Raw genomic sequence first — 18,034 nt, 5'->3', positions numbered from 1 at the left:
CAACTTTGCAGGTGCAGTAGATATAAGACAACAGGTTGATGTGGTTTGCATGGATTTTGCGAAAGCTTTTGATAAAGTTCCTCATGTCCAATTAATCTTCAAATTACATAATGCAGGAATAAATGAATGTGTAATAAAATGGATTGAAGCATATTTAACAAACCGTACGCAGGTAGTTAAACTGGATAACTATGTATCAGATTCATTAGCTGTACTCTCAGGAGCGCCCCAAGACTGAGTATTGGGTCCACTACTGTTTCTCCTTTATATCAATGACATCAGTAGCGTGGCAGAAGAGGGTGTTCAGGTTAAGCTCTTCGCAGACGACTGCTTAATTTACACCACAATTACTAAACTAGATGACCAGCTTAAAATTCAGAAATGTTTGCAAAATTTAGATGATTGGTGTAGGAAATGGAAACTGGAAATAAATTATCCCAAATCTACATATACACACATCAATAAAAAGAAAACTATCTATTCCATTTCTTATAGCATTGCAGGACACTTGTTGGAGAATGCGCACCAGTTCAAGTATTTAGGGCTAACAATAACACGAAATTTGACATGGAACCAACATTTAGATAACGTCTGCATGACAGCCTATCAAAAGTTATACTTTCTGAGAAAAAAAACTGGAACATGTGTCGCGTAATGTAAAACTTATTGCATACACCACCTTCATTAGGACGACACTAGAATATTCAGACGTTGTTTGGAGCCCCCATCAAGTGACGCTTAAGAGGAAGTTGGAAAGGATACAGAGACTGGCGGCGCGTTTATTTGTTCGACGTACCGAAGGAGGGAAATCGGTCACGCTGATGTTACAGCGTTGCAACTTGGATCTTCTTGAAGTACGTAGAAAGAAATATAGGCTGAAGGTGCTTTATCAAATAATGCAGGATCAACTTAAGATTGATAAGCTCAAATATCTACATGCTTCAGGCAAAAGAAACTCGCGAACTAACCACGACTACGTCATAAAGCCGTACCGAACTAACAGTGATACATTTCGATACTCATTTTTCCCGGATGCGATAGAAATGTGGAACCAATTTCCAAACGCTATTGTTAGCCTAAAAGATGTCACCGACTTTGAAAATACTGCTGAGGCGTACTTACGGGAGTTATCAATTTAGTATGAAGTGCCAAGTGATATGTGCGACTTGATGTTCATTGTACGTATTTTGATAAATGACAAGTGTGCTGAGCAGCATTCAAGTGAACATCTTATTCACTGTGAATTGACAAGTGTTAAGCAACTTTGCGTACACTGACATTGTTCATATTTCATGTAGGTAATTGTATTGTCCTCTCTGTTACGACCCTCTATGAGGGTTGACAGTATTAACAAATAAATAAATAAAAATTATGGCACGCGACCTCGCTAAATCGACAGATGCAAAAAAATTCCATACCGCCCGTTGCAAAAATAGAAAGAGACGAGAAAGTGCATGGTAGTGCTTGTGATCTAAAAGTGATGTGCTGCCGCGGCTGCGGTATTCGAGCAGACAGGCAAAAATGTCGGCTAGCTCACTTTAGTCGAGGGAGAGTGTGTCTATGTTGGCGGTGAAGCTCACCTCCTGGCAGCATGGCAACGCGGCATTTCAAGTTCTCCTATCTCCTCTAATGAGGCACCATTTCGAAAAAGTGGTACATTAGACGGCGTCCTAGAGATTCCAGTTTATTGGAGGCACGCGTCACCACTCAAAAGACTGGCGCTAATGTCGGTATGACGGAGCACGAGGCATCACGTGGGCACAGCTAGCCACCGCGTCCGCCGCGTTGGAAGTATAGGGAGCGGCATGATAGCGAGAATTTTAGCAACACCAGAAAAAGCTCTAGCCACACTGTGGTTCGCAGCTTACCCATGACAAATAATGCGACATCAGAAAGGATTAACAAAAAAGATTTAATCGTTGCGAAGGGCTATCGCATGCCCCCCTGGGCGACAAACGTTGTCTATTTATTTATTTAAAAAGTATATTTATATAAAAGTATTCTGAAACTGTCGCCCTACTGTAGTAGCGCGACTGAGAAATCGAGCAGCGAGCGACTGACACAAGACAGTTGCTTTCCGACCAAAGTGACCATTTGCGCCTGTCTACGACTATTTACGACCAGTTGCTTTGCGACCAACGTGGTCGCGCAACCTCTTTGAGTCCCCGGTGTAAATAAGCCCTAACTGCCTAGCAGGGATGCTGAAAGGCACGCCAGTGGGGAAGGCCAGCAAAGAGGGGAATAATAAGGGACGGGAAAAAATCTCGGCACTTGCGACTGCTAGCGTGTGGGAATGCGAAAGCATTGTAGTCGCTTTGGTGAAATGTTTTCGCTTACGTAATCGTCCGCATGTCATCGTGCACGTTGTAAGCTTGCACGGCGTTCCTTTTCGCACATGATGGCGGTAGTACACCTGATTTTCTACACTCATGATTTGAAGTCGAGAGTAGTTTGTTGTCGTTGTTGTTGTTGTCGTTGTTGTTGTTGTTGTTGTTGTTGTTGTTGTTGTTGTTGTTGTTGTTGTTGGTGGTGGTGGTGGTGGTGGTGGTGGTGGTGGTGGTGGTGGTGGTGGTGGTGGTGGTGGTGGTGGTGGTGGTGGTGGTGGTGGTGGTGGTGGTGGTGGTGGTGGTGGTGGTGGTGGTGGTGGTGGTGGTGGTGGTGGTGGTGGTGGTGGTGTTTCTTGTCACGTATGTGGCTACTACCCCCTATGGGGGATTGGACAAGAAATGGATACGCAGAGCGCAGCAGTGCCCTTTGGTATTGAAGGACCGTTAGCGTGTGATAGAAGACCCGCACGTGACGGTGACCGGCACAACATGAAGTGTTTGAACTGAAAAAATGTCTAGGCGAAATCGTACATGGCTAGGCGAAATCACCCGTGTGCAGAAACCTATCCTCATCAGCATTGGCTCGAGCGTCGTCGTCTTCTTCCGCAGCTGGCTCGTCAGCGCCCCTCTGGTTGCGCTCGTGCTCGTGCTCGGCCCGCTCTCGTCCCACTGCTCCCGTGTTCGTCGTCGTCGTCTTCTTCCACAGCTGTCTGCGTTGCTTCTTCTTCTTCCATCGCTAAGGGAGTATGAGCCATTCATTGTCTTACGTGACGGACAGATTTAATTTTAAAGCAATTTAAGTTCGCAGAATCGCAAGCGGCAATGGCGGGCGAATGCTGTTAACCACGCTTGAGCAAACTTTAGACATCGAACGCCAGCGACAACGGCGGACTGCGGTCATGCTATCAGTGACGTCGTTCTCTCCATCGCAGCCGAACGTGTGTGTAACCTCATAATAGAGAAATACTTTAATGAATCCTCGCGGTTAACCCAGTTACAAACACCGGGGCCGCACGTTTCAGCTTCGCTGGTTAACCATCTTCACGTAGTGGAAGGGCCGACGCCGGGTTGTGTAAGACACTGAGAAATTTGACGTCAATCCGATTTATTGACGTGTTTTTACTCTTTGCGCTGTCGGCCATTTTTGGTACCATGTTTCGGACGTGCCGCCGCCAGATTTTCACGAAATGGGGCATGTAATGTTTTCGCATTAAGAGGGGTTTTACAACTTTATCTGCTAGTTGGTGGTATAACTGTCTCATTTCCAACACTAACTGATCTTGTGGCCCACGACGTAGAGTGGATGGCAGACATCCCGTGGCTGCCTTGGAATCGACAAAGATGCTCCATTTTAGTGGTGGTTCCTCGTGAATCATACGAAATGCGCTGCGAAGTGCAGCAAGCTGCGCGACAGTCGACGTTGTCCGGTGAGAGGTGTTAAACTCAATGGTGACAGCGTTGGCGGGAAGATCACAGCTGCTGCCGATCCGCCTACGGTTGTCGAGCTATAAGTGTAAATCATAAGATGGCCCTTGTATGTTTCATGCAGCATTAGTAGAGATTGCTGCTTGACAGCTGGGAATGACAATTGTGTTGTGCATGTCGACAAAGTGAGGAGTGAACAAAATGTATAGCCCATGTTCCTTGAAACCGAAAGTAGCACTTGCCTTCCGGGGGTTGCCAGCCGTCTTTCGGCAGGGGTGTTATCTGTAAATGGGTTTATTTAGACTACAAAAGGGTTAGGCGGGAGCTGTTACAAATGTTCGTTATTTCACTATATGCACGACGGTGCACACAAGTCATCATTGTTTAAGGTTTTGCCAGCAGCCCACGCTCAGGTGAGCATTGTTTTTCTTTTTTCTTTTTGTTACTGCACGTAACAATTAATGAAAACGCGTGTGCACGATGGGCACCCTGCACTGTTCAGAGGGCGCTACAACGTTTTTCATTTTTCACCCCATTGTCGCCGACACCGGCCGCCAGAGAGTTGATGAAAATGGTACGCCATTCCAAACGATAGCGGTCATTTCGTCGCTCATCTGAGTGTTATGCCCTGCGCATGAGTGTCATGCCCTGAGTGTCATGCCCTGCGTTTTCACAACTCGATCGATCGGACACTTGCCCCGTGATAAGCGATCGAAATTGTCACGGCGAATGTATGCAACGTCCCTCCAGTTTTGCTTTTACCACTCGTTAGGCTGTGTGTTCTGACGCTGCTGTCTACTCTGCGAAGCTTTAGCGCAGGGTGCCTATACCTGTCAGTGTGCGGTCGCCTACGGGTATAGGGCTGTCATCTTCGTCGTCCGCTGTCGTTGTCGTTTTGTTTTTTGTACGTGCCACAGGTTTGCTGTATGTGTAAGTAAAGGTTGTACGCAAGCGGGGAACACTTTTCATTACAGGCATTTTATAAGCCTGGCAATATCGTAACGTGGCTAAGACGAAACTTCTTAATGAGCTTCATGCCGACTTTTGATGACAAGAAATGAACAAACAAAGTCACTAGTTTAGTCTATGCGTCGCCATAGGAGCTTGTACGAACGAGAATGGTCTCTTCCTTGAATTTGTGCTTCTGCGAAGCCGTGCAGACTCGTTACTCTTGCGGAGGCAGGCGCCATGACCTGAAAGATAGGGGGGTACGCCCACTAGACAAATCGGCGCAAGCAATAAATAGAATGATAAAAAAAATCCTAGCCACATTTAGCTTGTAAATCATGAATCTACTTTCTGTTTAGTTTTGAGGTAGTTCTCGGGGTCACCGCGTCTGCAGCGTCGTAATTATACTCCTCCGAAGACAGATGCCGCATCCGCCCACTATCGCACTCGCTCGACTCGGGGGAGCGCACGTTAGCCAGTCATGGCGGCGAAAACGAGAGAGATTCTGCAAGATAAGAGGCACGGGGGCCGCAACCCTTCCCGGATAGTTTTCTTTCTGAATTTTCTGCAGTCCAGAAACAAAAAAGAAGACATTTGCTAAAGACGGAGGCGGCATCCAGCCCGACCTACCAACGAACGAGCAACTTCAAATGGATGGCGTGAGGAAGAGCGACACACAGTGGTGGGTGCCGCAAGATACGGTAGCACAGAAAACAGAACGTACGAAAAAAAATAAACCTCGAGCCTAACTTGCCCCATACCGCCATTCATCGTGGCTCCGGCGACAACGAAACGGACAGTCGTCCTTGTCATGCTTTTCTGTTCCGCGTTCGTGTATTCTTGCGGAAGATAACGTCCACTGAAGCAGTCGGGAAAACAGCCGCCATGAAAATGGCCTGTACATTTTTATGCGAGCGCTTTCTCAATTTGAAGTCACCGCCAGCGCGCTCTTTACTTTAATCACTGCTCACGAAGAAAGTGTGCACCGCGCTGGCAAATCGACGCGGCCTGGAACACCGAATCAGGCAGCGCAAATTTGCCAGTTGGATTTCGTGTGGGCTGCGCTGTTCCATACTTGCCACCTAAAGGAATTGATACCGAAATATGGTTCAACTGTAATACCTGTATTCTTTTATACTAAACACAAAATGTGTAGGAAGGATGGCTATTTTGCACTGGAGCTGGCAATCGTGCAATAACTAGAATCTCGTGTAGAGAGGTTCACTTTTGTTTAGGGTAGGCCAAAATTAACGCATATTTTAGTTTAAACAATGTAATTTTCACTTGTGACAAGAATAGCTTTTGAAGCGTGCACAGGAAGATGGAGACTCGACGTGATCAATACTGCCTGAACAAGGGTATTCTCGGACCAGAGCGAGCGTCTCGACATTTGTCTTTTTCGGGGCAACAACTCGACAAGAGTATACCTGTTGTCTCACCAGCATGGTTAATCCAGAAAAAAATTATCATGCAATAAACACCGAAGTTCGCTAAAACTGCGCTGTCGAATGGCGACGACGGTATTCTCAATGTCGGGTGCTTCGAAAGGTTGATTAGCAACGATGGCACGCAGGTTACGCTCCACAGGCGTGACCCGCGTGTCGATGATTTCACGTGTCAATGACATGTGAAATCGTTGAGGCAGATTTCATCAGGAAGTTTGAAAGCTCGTGCGCTAGTTCTCCTTCGATTACACTTTCATCTCGGGAAATAGCATATCTTGACAGGGTTCGAATGGCTAACATTCAGTGTGCACTGTCAGCATGCGGCTATCATTATGAGCAATGGAAAAAATGCTCTAGGTTTTTTGCCCATTATTCACATGTTGTGCATGGTAGTATCATCAGGTAGTAGTATCATCATGGTAGTAGCATTCCTTCCTGTCTTCATGAATAAACTGTTGCAAGTCAGCGCTGTGTGCATTTCGCTCTCTCGTGTCCCTGTCTATTTTTCGCTGTGTTCTTTTTTTTCCAATAAATCACCAACACGCCCAAGCTTCCACGCCAAGACATTGTTTCGTGGGTTGAATCTGACGTCCATGACTTGATTTGGCGTCACTACTTCAAGGAGCACCGAGTTGAGCCGCCTCAGGTTGTAAGGATTGAGCTCTGGTATAAATAAAATTGTACTGACTGTGGTATTTCGAGTTGATCCTACAGTCAACGTGCATGAAGGCACGTAGGCCATGGTGTTTCATCGTTTCGCCTTGCGGCTCCTCACAAGCTGAAAGTCGTCATCGGAGAAGTCCTCACTGCTGGGCGAGAAGACACTGGTATCATCGCCGTCGGTGTCGCTCTGGAGGCCGCTCCGCTTCCTAGACGCAGCCACCGCTAAAGTCGCCATCCCCGGCAGAGGCGCGGGGACGTCAACTTGCATCCGTGCCACAACCCATGACGGCTCTCCAGAGATATACACAGAAATCAGGTGAAAACAGCTGAGATAGAGAAATAGCGCTCTGGCTTGCAGTCACTTCATCTTCGTTCATTCGCTTATCAAAATTCTTGGTTTGTTTACAGGCTCTTCATCACTATTGCCTTCGCTACCATTCGCGCTCTTCCTGCCCTAGATGGTTTTGCAGACGTCGTTGATGGCCAGTTACGATTATGTCATCACGTCGTCATCAGCTGCGATTTATTCGTAAGCCGTCGCACCCGCTTCTGTGTTACAACAAGCAGCGGACAAGCTGAGTGATTCCTGGAGCACGGCAGCAGGGCCTTGCACTCCCTGACATCTGCACGCTTTCTCAAGTGTGTCGCTGGCGCTGCCGTTAGTCCTTGCGGCGGAACGCAACTCGGTGACGTCGGCGGATGGCAGTGGCGGCACCACTTCGAGGCGTTCGTTGTAAAGGAGCAATTCAGCCTTTTGGGACCCCTAAATTACTTCGTTGTACAAGTAAATTTGTAGTTGTCTTCTCTGTAGAGGCGTTAACAACTCATATGAAAGGTGGGAATTCGGCCGCGACAAAATTAATCCTTCGTTATACAGGTCATGTTGCTGTATAGATGTACGAGTCTTATACATTTTCCAATGGGCAAACGCGTCGTCCAGAACGGACCGACTACAGAGAGTACTTATCAAAGACGGCAAAAACGTAATATTCGTAAAAGCCGTATAGCTTTTGTCATATCTCCGCTCATTCCAAACTTGTGAAAAGAACTATCGCTATGCTTTGCTTGGAGTCAGTGCTCAAGAAACTTTGCGCACACAATATGCAGGTTGGTTTTACCAATCACTTAACTAGGCTTTCAAGTGCGAGCTACCCTAGTTCGGTCCCAACGACGGTGTCCGAATTTCTGCAACGTAAGTTAGAGGCGGGCACCCGAACGAATGAGGCAGGAGCTGGTGAGCGAAGCGGCCAAATGCCATAAGTTGTACACTGCGTGCACAAGATGAGCCACAATTTGAAAAAAAAGTGGCGAATATTTACGGACTACTTCTCATGTTCTCCACTTCCAACAGGCTGGTCCATCTGTGTCCCCTCATCCTAGGCAGTTCTAAGATATATAGGCTACCAAATGAAGCACACCAAGCCTTACGTGCAGTACACCACAGGGCTGGTGTATGAAATTCCCCTGGCTTGTGAAAAGTCCTATGTAGAACAGCTTGGCCGCAGCAATAACGATTGAACGAGCGAGAACGCTGATAACTTGGCGAAGGACTTGACTCTGCATCTTTCAGCTTACTGTAAATCCTGTTCTTGTCAGCCAAGGTTTCATGATGTGAAGATCCAGGGCAGAGGTGAACTTGTCGAAGCGTTTTACAAGAAAGAAAAAAAAATGCGTATATGAGTCAGAATTATTTTCTATGGCATAATGTGGAGCACAGTTAATTTCAATCTTTCTGACTTTTATGATGATGATGATGAGTTATTGGCATCCGCGCTTAAACGGGGTGGTGACAAATAGTCACATAGCCTGCTTGATGTAATCAGGTATGCTATACATGTTTTTTATTCTAGTATTTTTGTACACACTGCCTTAATCGTATTTTTTTTTCTCAAGACTTCTATGTCACCACCTTTGAAAGGCGTTTTTTAAGAAAAAAATACATTTTCTATTTTTTTAGATTTCTAGAATTCCCAAACATTCAAAAATGTTCTGCAGAAAGAATTATATTCTTATCTTATTTAGTTCAAAAGTTATAGCCAATTTACTAACAGCTGGTGAACGGTTCCGAAACCGAAACGAATGTGGTGTGGTAACAGAAACTGATAACTGAACGAAAATCAGCGCCGTATATTGAGATTTTTCTGTTATGCTTTAGTTTGATACGTAAAATATTATTCAAAGACAATTTGTAAGGCTTCCTTTTTTTAAAACATTGCTTTAAATTTCCGTAAGCGGGATGCCTGACGCTACAAGCGATAAAAGCGCGTCTCTGTCGTTCACGTTGCGCGCGCTTTATGCTGCCGCTGTGAATGCTACCAGGATCGTCATTTTTATAGCTATTATTTTTAGTAGCAACAGTAATAACATAGGCTGAATGTTTTTATAAGACGGCATGGCCAAGTTCAAAGTAAAAAGGCGATTGAAACAAAAGTTTCAATCAAAACTTTCGAAAAAATAGAAAACAATCGAAAAAAGTTTCAAACGAAAGTGAAGCCGGTTTATGCTGACCTTTGTACGGATGAGCGCTTAAAGAAGAGCCTGCACGGAAAATCCCAAAATGTAACGAGAGTTTCAACGGTATGATTTGGAAACGGGTTCCCAAAGACATCCGCGTGAGCCTGCGCATCTTACTTTTTGGTTTATATGATGCTGTGTGCCACTTTAATGATGGCAACAGAAGTACAACAGATATTTTGAGAGAAACAGGCATCGAACCTGGCCATCACACGCTCCTAGCATGTTGCACCAGTGACTAGTGCCGTGTGAAGAAGGCCCAGCGTCAATCAACGGGTGGGGCAAAATATCTGAGCAAGAAAAGATGGGCTGCAACAAAACCCAAATAAGAGCTTGTGGCAGCTAAAAAGGGCCCTAACTACGAACTTAGTGGATTTTAACTTTCTAGGGCGTGATGATCTTGTTTGTGCAAGAATTGAAAAACTTTGGCCTTGTTTTTCTCAAAACTTGATTTCTTGCACTTTCCTGTTGTGTAAACAGTTGTAACTTCAAAATAAATAAATAGTTTTCAACGAAACTTTGCACGCTTGTTCCTTTATTACTAGCCTGTGCAAAGAACTAGGATTATTGAAAAAGAATGGTAAGTTTTGATGCAATCATGTTTTATTCCAAGCAATGCAGACAAAAATTACACATTTTTTGTTTTCTTTGGTATATTTACTATAACTTGATTCCCAATCATCGGATGGTAAAGATCCTAGTTAGTTGCACAGCATTGTTAGTTGGCTACCTCTGTGCCAAAAATTTTTAAATTCCTACACTCCATTCGCCAGTTATCAATGTTCGCGTAACAGCCAAGTTTGGACAATGTTTTGTCAATAACAAATGCCAGTATGACTTTTTTTTTACTCTTTCTTGCTTTTAAATATCATATAAGATGGTCCTTTATAAGGTCAATGTGAAATAAATATTGAATGGCCAAAACTTTAAAATAAAATTGTCGCAGTTTCACCTGAAAGGCGAAGCATCAATTGCGATAGCAAATTTGTAGAGAGCTATACGGAGTAATGATATTAGCTTTATCAGCTGTATAAACTTGGACATGCAGCAGCACCGGCAACACGCAGAATTATTGTCGACGCCTTCGGCGTTTTGCCCGCGTTCGCTCAAAATGCGTGCGGCGTTGGTGACTGTTGCCGGAGCCTCTGATATAAATAGGCACTTGGTGCCGCAGCTAAACGTCGCCTCCCTTCCCTCCCCCTCCCCCCCTGCCCCTCCCCCTCGGCCTCTCGCGCGTCGGAAGAAGGCGCGTTTGCTCTACATATATGGTGATTGTAAAGGAGGAAAGAGACGCTTACTTCTGCAGCCCTTAAGCGAGCACGGCGCAGAACGCGCGTTTGTTCTCCGCCGTGCGTTCACTCCCCTTGAAAGCGCGCGTCCCTCGCGCCCTTTCACTCGCACATACAGCGTTCGGCGCACGGCGACGATTTCATCTCCATTGACGTCATACGGAACCTCACGGCGACGGCGACGGCGACGGCTACGGCGACGGCGACGCCGACGGCAGAAACCTGCTTTTGAGTGTCCATATAATTGCTATCGCAATAAAAATGTTTTAAAGGTGGTGACATACCTACCGGCTTTGGCAAACGCCCTCTGTAGTCTGCCCGTTGTGGCTGATGCGTCTGCGTATTAGAAAACGTATATATATATATATATATATATATATATATATATATATATATATATATATATATTAGATTTCCCCGCTTTTTGAATAAAGTTGTTAGTGGCACCTGTGACGTGTGTTTGTGTGTCTCCTTTGTGGTTCTGCCCTTCAGCTAACCTATGTCATAAATATCATAGCAGGAATATTAATTACAATAGTAGCGTTAAGTATTTCGCGCATTCGAGAACACGAGTACATATTTTCATGAAATGAACTTAAAGAATAGTTAGGCACCTTCATGTGAACGCCCGCTACTGTTCGTCACTGAGCAAATAAGAAATGAGAGCACAGGTGAACTCTCACGAGTCAGTCAGTCAGTCAACAAATTTTATTAAGGTCCTAAGGAACCACTAAGTCGTAGTTGCGGGCCACTCCCACGTTGGGGCCGGAAGACCATGGCCCTCCGCACGTTCGTGGGCCCTTCGGACAGCCCTTAGTTGGCCCTGGGGATCGCCGCTTTTGAGGGCTTCCTCTAAGTCCTCTTGTTTATTAAAAGAGGGGTTATGTAACGTAGAACATTGCCAGAGCATGTGTGCTAAAGAGCAATACTCTTCATTGCACTCAGGTCAGTGTGGGTCGATGTCCGTAGCAAAGCGGCTAAACCTTCCTGTCGACGGGAAATATCTCGTTTGTAACATTCTCAATGTGCAAGATTGAGGTCTGGTTAGCTGTGGATGTGGAGCCTACGAGCTAAATTTCTCCAACAAGTGAAAGGAAGGCATAGGAAGTAATGTGAGAATGCGCAAAGATGTGCACAGTTTCGCAGACGACTAGAGCAACTCAACATAACTATACGTAAATAAATACCTACACGAATAAATACATAACATAAAATGTACACGACATATGTATATTCTGTGTTCATAAACGTTAGCTCTCGCTTAATAGCCTATCGAGAACACATTCGTGATAATGGGACCATCCTGGCCACATGCTGACGCAAACTAAATGGGACATCGGAGTTAAATGAGAAAAGGGAACCAACCGAATGACGTCCTATAGTTGTGCCAGCAGAAAGGTCAAATGTTATGTAAAAGTATTTGAGCTTCAACTGATAAGGTTAGAAGAAAGCCCGTACAAAAGGAGAGTGTTTTACTGTGCCCTCTTTTCCTGCGACGCGACACCGCCTTTACGAAATAGTGCAACGACAGACGACACCTGCCTCATCAATTAGTCCACAGAAGCGACTCCAAGACCTTTCTCGTTTTGGTATAGGAAGGAATAGAACGTAATCCATTCTAAGGCGACGCCGCCCCCGTCTCTAGGTTCATTAATATCCGGGTCATAAATCAAAGAACGACGGAGTCGGCTACGTTTCACCTGCCTTGACAGCGCATGACGAATGTGGGCGCGCCAACTTCTGGAAAGAAGCGGTATATCTGCCAGAAAAGAAATTAATGTTTGAAATATCGCCAGTCACCTTGAAAGCCACCGTTTAATTGCAGACATTTCTACTTATGTAAAATTGCGCCACAGTAATGGACACTAAGCGTAGCAACGAAAGCAGAACTATTTGTTTGGCTAGTTGGTGCATGTTAGTGAAGTATTAAAGTGCCAAACAGACGACAGTGTCCGTGTCTCTTCTTGTGTCATCTGTCTGGCGCTTGAATACTTCAGTAGCAACGAAAGTATCGAAATTTCGGCCACGTCTAGTAGTGAATTGGCCTTGCCTCGAATTGGCACTCTCTGAACCGAGCCTTCGTCCTGCAGGGGACATAAATATAGGCTGATGATGATGATGATGATTATGATGATGATGATGATGATCCGAGCTTTGCACACGAGCTTTTCAGGAAAATAAGCGTAGTTAGCAGTCGCACTTCCACTAAGAAAATACCTTGTCTTGTTGTTTGTCTATTTGTTGTTTATCCGCTTTGCCTCCTCTTGGCAACGAAGGTAGATTTTTCTCTTTTTGGGACCGCTGCGTTTCTTGTTTCCGGCAATTGTGCTAGGTTCCCTCGCGCTTCTCTTGTTCTTGCCCACATGCAAAGAAAGAGAAATGACAAGAGAAATGCATGTAGTTTAATCAAGCTGAGCACGATTGGCTCCCCTGCACTGGTGAAGAGAGGAAAGGGTACAAAAATAAGAGAGGGTGGAGAGAAGAAAAGATCACAAAGCGCCACACACACACACAGACTCAGGCGCTCATTGTTCAATCAGTCGCAAGTTGTCACACAGGCAGGTGGATTTCAAAACAGGCAGCTGTGCTTTTTTAGCATTGTGCATCGCAGATGCACGAGGCCCGCGTACAAAAGCGGAAATAAAATTGCAAAAGCGTAGAAAATTGCCCGGAAAGCGTAGTTTTATTGGACATCCTTGGAGTGGTGTCCAAATGAAAGCATTGGTTTTGAAGCAAAGGTGTCTTTTTCTTCCTCTTTCCACCACAATACGCGCGTTGGCTGCTTGCTGCCGTCTTGTCAATTATGAAGCTACTTGGGTCAGTGGATATGTGCCTCTGGGCAAATGGCACTGCATTTGTGAACATGCTTGGCCAATCGGCCAGTATGATTTTGTGCCATGGGTCTATAGGTCCCGAACAGACAAGCAGAACAAGAGGCAAGAAGTGGAACAAGTCGGCAACATAAAACTGAAAAATTCAACCACAGGGAAGTGAAGAAGTCGCCATCAAAAGGAGCCGAGTGTGAAAAACGAAGTGAAGTCAACTGAAAGCGACAGGGCGTGCATTGAACGAGGAGCGTAGAGCAACATAGAAATGAACAAAAAAGAAAAAAATCTGTAGCCCCTTTCGTCGATGAAATGGGGGTAAGCGAAGCCTATCGTGCGTTTCTTCGGTGTTCCTCAGAACGAATTGCACTGACGAGTACCACGTTGTGCTCGAACCAAAACCGGTCACACGCACTGCAGCTGACTCCGAAGTCACCGTTGAGAAACTCACGTTGAAAGCTGGCCGTCGCACCGGTGAAGTTGGCTCTAGCGTTGCCAAGGCGTGCACCACCGTTGTCGGGTTCCTGACAGGACGACGCTGACGTTTCGCCTCAACATCGCGCTCCCGCAACTCCGGGTCGGCAGCTCTTCGCTGACGTTTGGCCTCAACATGGCGCTCCCTCAACTCGGGGTCCGCGGCTCTTCGCTGACGTTTCGCCTGGACTTCGGGAGCCCTCATGCTATAGAATCGGCACATCGACGACGAGCCCTTTCCCGAGCGCGTTCGCCGCGCCGTTGCTTAAACGCAGCCTGCTCCTCGGCGGAAAGCACCACGTGCGGCCTTCCCATCCGGCCGCCGAAACCGATCTGAGGTGAGGGAAGCCCGGCGGAGCGCGCGTCAACTCCCTTTCCTTCCCTTTCCCACCCCGCGACACACCAAACGACCCTGATTGGTCGCGCGCGTAACGTGATCCGGCGCCAGCGCAGCTTTCTCCGCACCTGCTCTTCCTTCCTTCCTTCCTTCCTTCCTTCCTTCCTTCCTTCCTTCCTTCCTTCCTTCATTTCTTTCCTTCTTTCTGTCCCTCTTTCTTTCTTTCTTCCTTTCTTCCTTTCTTGTCCCTGGCTCATACCCGCATATCCCTGGCTCGTACCCACATATGCAATGCGGCTATGCGCCACGCGTGAGCTTTTGCTTGACTACAACGCCACCGAAACTTGTGAACCAATACAAGCTTCGCTTGAAAAGCGAAGACATTTCAGTAAACATGAAAGAAAGCTTTTCTTATAACCGATTTCTACAAATGCATGGGACCGCAACCTATTGTAGAGTACTATTTATAGCGGTCCAAATTGAATAATAGGAAGGGGGGGGGGGGGGGGGGAAGAAAGAGAAAACGAGATGAGCGATAAGGGGAATGCAAGGAGGTCTTTTAGGTTAAGCCCCGTTGTCCACTCTGCATCGGATATTGGGGAGAGGGGAGTTAAATACGAGAAGATGAGTAGTTCACAGGATGGCCCTTTTCTCGGAACAGTTTGTTCTAAAGAAAACAGATGCATCTCTTTTCTCTAGAACAAACTGCGCTTTCGGCGGCGCGCCGTACGTCGCCTCAGCGACCACGTACGAATACGAAACAATTACCGCTTCTGCCTTGCTTCTGTGCGATCAGCTGTCGGAAATGCAACTGAGTTTTCGCTAGCGCACTGTGCTCCAATCATGCTGGATTGAATCATGTGGATTGAAAACGTTGCAGTTGTTGGCTGCAAAAATAGTGACTGCCATATTAAGGAATGTAATGAATATGTGCGGCCAAGTTCGCGGACCGCTGCTGCAACTGTCCGTACATGTTTCCGGCACTTCGAGATGTACGACTTTTCTCTAGGACACAGAAATTTGCTCATCCGTCAGCGTTGTATCGCTAACCTTTAAAGAAAGGGCTTCAGCCCCGATACGTCGGTAAGAGTGAGTACCGCTCGTTAAACAATCATAAAGGGAGTAGCGCCGCTAACTGTCATAGTAGGTTTCGCGCACAGTATCTACACACATCTACCCTAACTGGCACGGAAACTTGCGCCCACTCTTTCGCCAACGTGTCAAGAATAAGTGAATGGACGCACGCTTGAATATATGCGCACTATACGAGTATATGCAAAATAAATTACGGTACTACACCGATAGCGCACGAATGGTCGAAGCTGAATGTTTTCTGATGGTTCACAAGAGTAAGCGAGTTACTAGCTGTAATATATATTTGCTACAAGGTATTACAGTGTACTGAACAGCTACGTTTCAAGCTTTGTGCGCAGCATGAACAAATCTGGCGGAACTGAGCACACCCGCGGGCGATTAGTCAGAAAATAATGAGATAGCGACTGCACCAAGGACTTTTACTGAGTCAGAAACATGACAAGATGCTGCTTCAAAATATTTGCCAAATAAAGAACGAAGAGCAAAACACGCTAATCCTGATTCAGTTCTTGAGCGGAAAGTTTGGATAGCTTGGAATATATATTTAGCCCCGCTTTCAGAGCAAGCACCATATACGCTGCTCGTGCCCTTTGTACATAGCTAAATCAGCTCCGAAAGCGGTTTCGCATGTTCTCTGAAGCTGTAGCCAAAGCTTCGTGTCGTCCACCCAACTACCGTCTACGATATCTCACAAAACAGAGGTTGGCTAAGCCGCACCAGCGTCATACAGATCCATTGTAATCATGGAGGCAACGAAGGCAGTTGAGGCAAGCAATGGACGCGTCACCACGTGATCAAACATGGCAGCGCCCATGGGATCGCCGCAAAAAGGGTCAAGACACGCGCACACGTGGCGCAAGCGTCCATCATTCAATCTGCCACACACGCTCATATAAGCGATGATGATGATTTATTGTCATCGCCTTTGAAATGGGGCGGTGACAAATAGTCACCTAGCCTGCTTGAGTTATGCTATACATCTTTTCATTCTATCATTTTTGTATATATCTCCTTAATCTTTTTTCTCTTCATAAAAACTGCCTATTCACACTTTCAGTCACCCTGTACTTGGTTGCCGACTTTCTTGACCTCTCCCTCCATTCTGTGTCCACGCTTTTCGGGTACAGATATTTGTGCACGTCAGCCGCCCTTTCTGCTGGTGGACCTCAAGAAGAGCGCCGCAGCGCAAACAGTGGGAAAACGGTTCACGATGAAAACAGCAGATACACCCGTGGATTCTGCTTTCTGCCCTTCCTTTGCTGCATTCATGTTTTCAAGCTATGTCATCACAAGTACAACTTTTTTTCTGAGCGAAGTCAATTTTTCTCTTTAGCACGAATTGCTTGGCAAGTTGGTTCTACATACTCAATAACCTGCACCGGAGTGACAACGGACACAAGAATGTTTTATTCCTCGCTGCCCCGTTAGTTGTCATGCAGGGTAGTCAATCATAACTATACCGCTAGGACTTCTGGGTGAGCTGCTCTGCTTTTATCATGCCGTCTTTCTCACGATGGGCATGATCTATTTTAATTGTATATCGAAATAGCGTAAACATGGAACTCATTTTCAAGCCAAATACCTTCGATAATGTAGAGCGTAAGCTTAGTGCTATGCTAGAGTTTCATTTCAACGGCAATGAAGAGAAATATACTTTGCGAGTGCGAATTCTGAAATATACATTATAAATCTTATCCTTCACGCTCTACGATTACAAGTCTTGTCCCCGTAATTGGTTCATTTCACCTGATGTCATCCAAATTTATTCATTAAAAATTAATTTCCATAAAGGAGCTGGAAACATATTTCTTGCTAGCGTACTCGATTTAACCAAAAATCAATAAAATAAGCCGTCAACAAATGTTTATTTTGTACACTCTTTGTGATGCTCCGGTGTCCAGAGTCGATTAAATGAAAGATCCGGGTTTGTACTTTGCCAAAACGCTATACATCTGCTCACACCTTAGACCTATGAAGCAACGTGCCCTTCGTGCTCTTGGCATTGTTTGTCGGATATCACATGACTTCCACTCCCCTGCTGCCTTTCTGAATTGTATTCTCCTGTGTGCTTTCCACTTCTAGGGTATGCCTCTGTAGTTTAGGACGAAACTCGCAAATCTAATTCTGACCTCGTTGAACGCATCCAGAATATGTTCATATGTATTCCCAAGCACTGCTTTTGCCGTTCTAGAGACCATGGATGGTCCGTTCCTCGCAGATGTATCTCAACTCGCACGTCTAAAATCAGCACGCATTAAATCAGACATTTTGAACCGTTACGAGCTGGTTCATGGTTCATACATTGTCCAAAGCTTCATCAGGTACAATATTCCGGGCCGCTAAAGTATACCAGGCAGCATGCCCCGTTTTCTGCGCGGCCTTGTTGCTGTAGTAACTGCTCTATGGCTCGACTTCAAAAAGCATGTAGTAAGCATTCTGCTTGTATTTATATATTTCAGAGTTCATTCCCTGTGTTCTGTAGATGTGTACATTGTACGATTAACTTGTTTTTACGCCTCCTCGCTTTCTTTTTCCCTGTGTGTTTCCCTCCATCATTGTTTTTTTTTCTACCACATTTGTATTTTCTGTACATAGTGTCTTGTGTATTACTATTTAAGTGTACAGTGGGAAGGTTGTGTAGCTGTCCCTGGGCACTATAATAAACATTAGATTTTTTTTTTCATGCAAACCT

The sequence above is a fragment of the Dermacentor silvarum genome, chromosome 2, assembly GCF_013339745.2.
Source record: "Dermacentor silvarum isolate Dsil-2018 chromosome 2, BIME_Dsil_1.4, whole genome shotgun sequence".
NCBI lineage: Eukaryota > Metazoa > Arthropoda > Arachnida > Ixodida > Ixodidae > Dermacentor > Dermacentor silvarum.
This window is presented reverse-complemented; position numbering follows the sequence as displayed.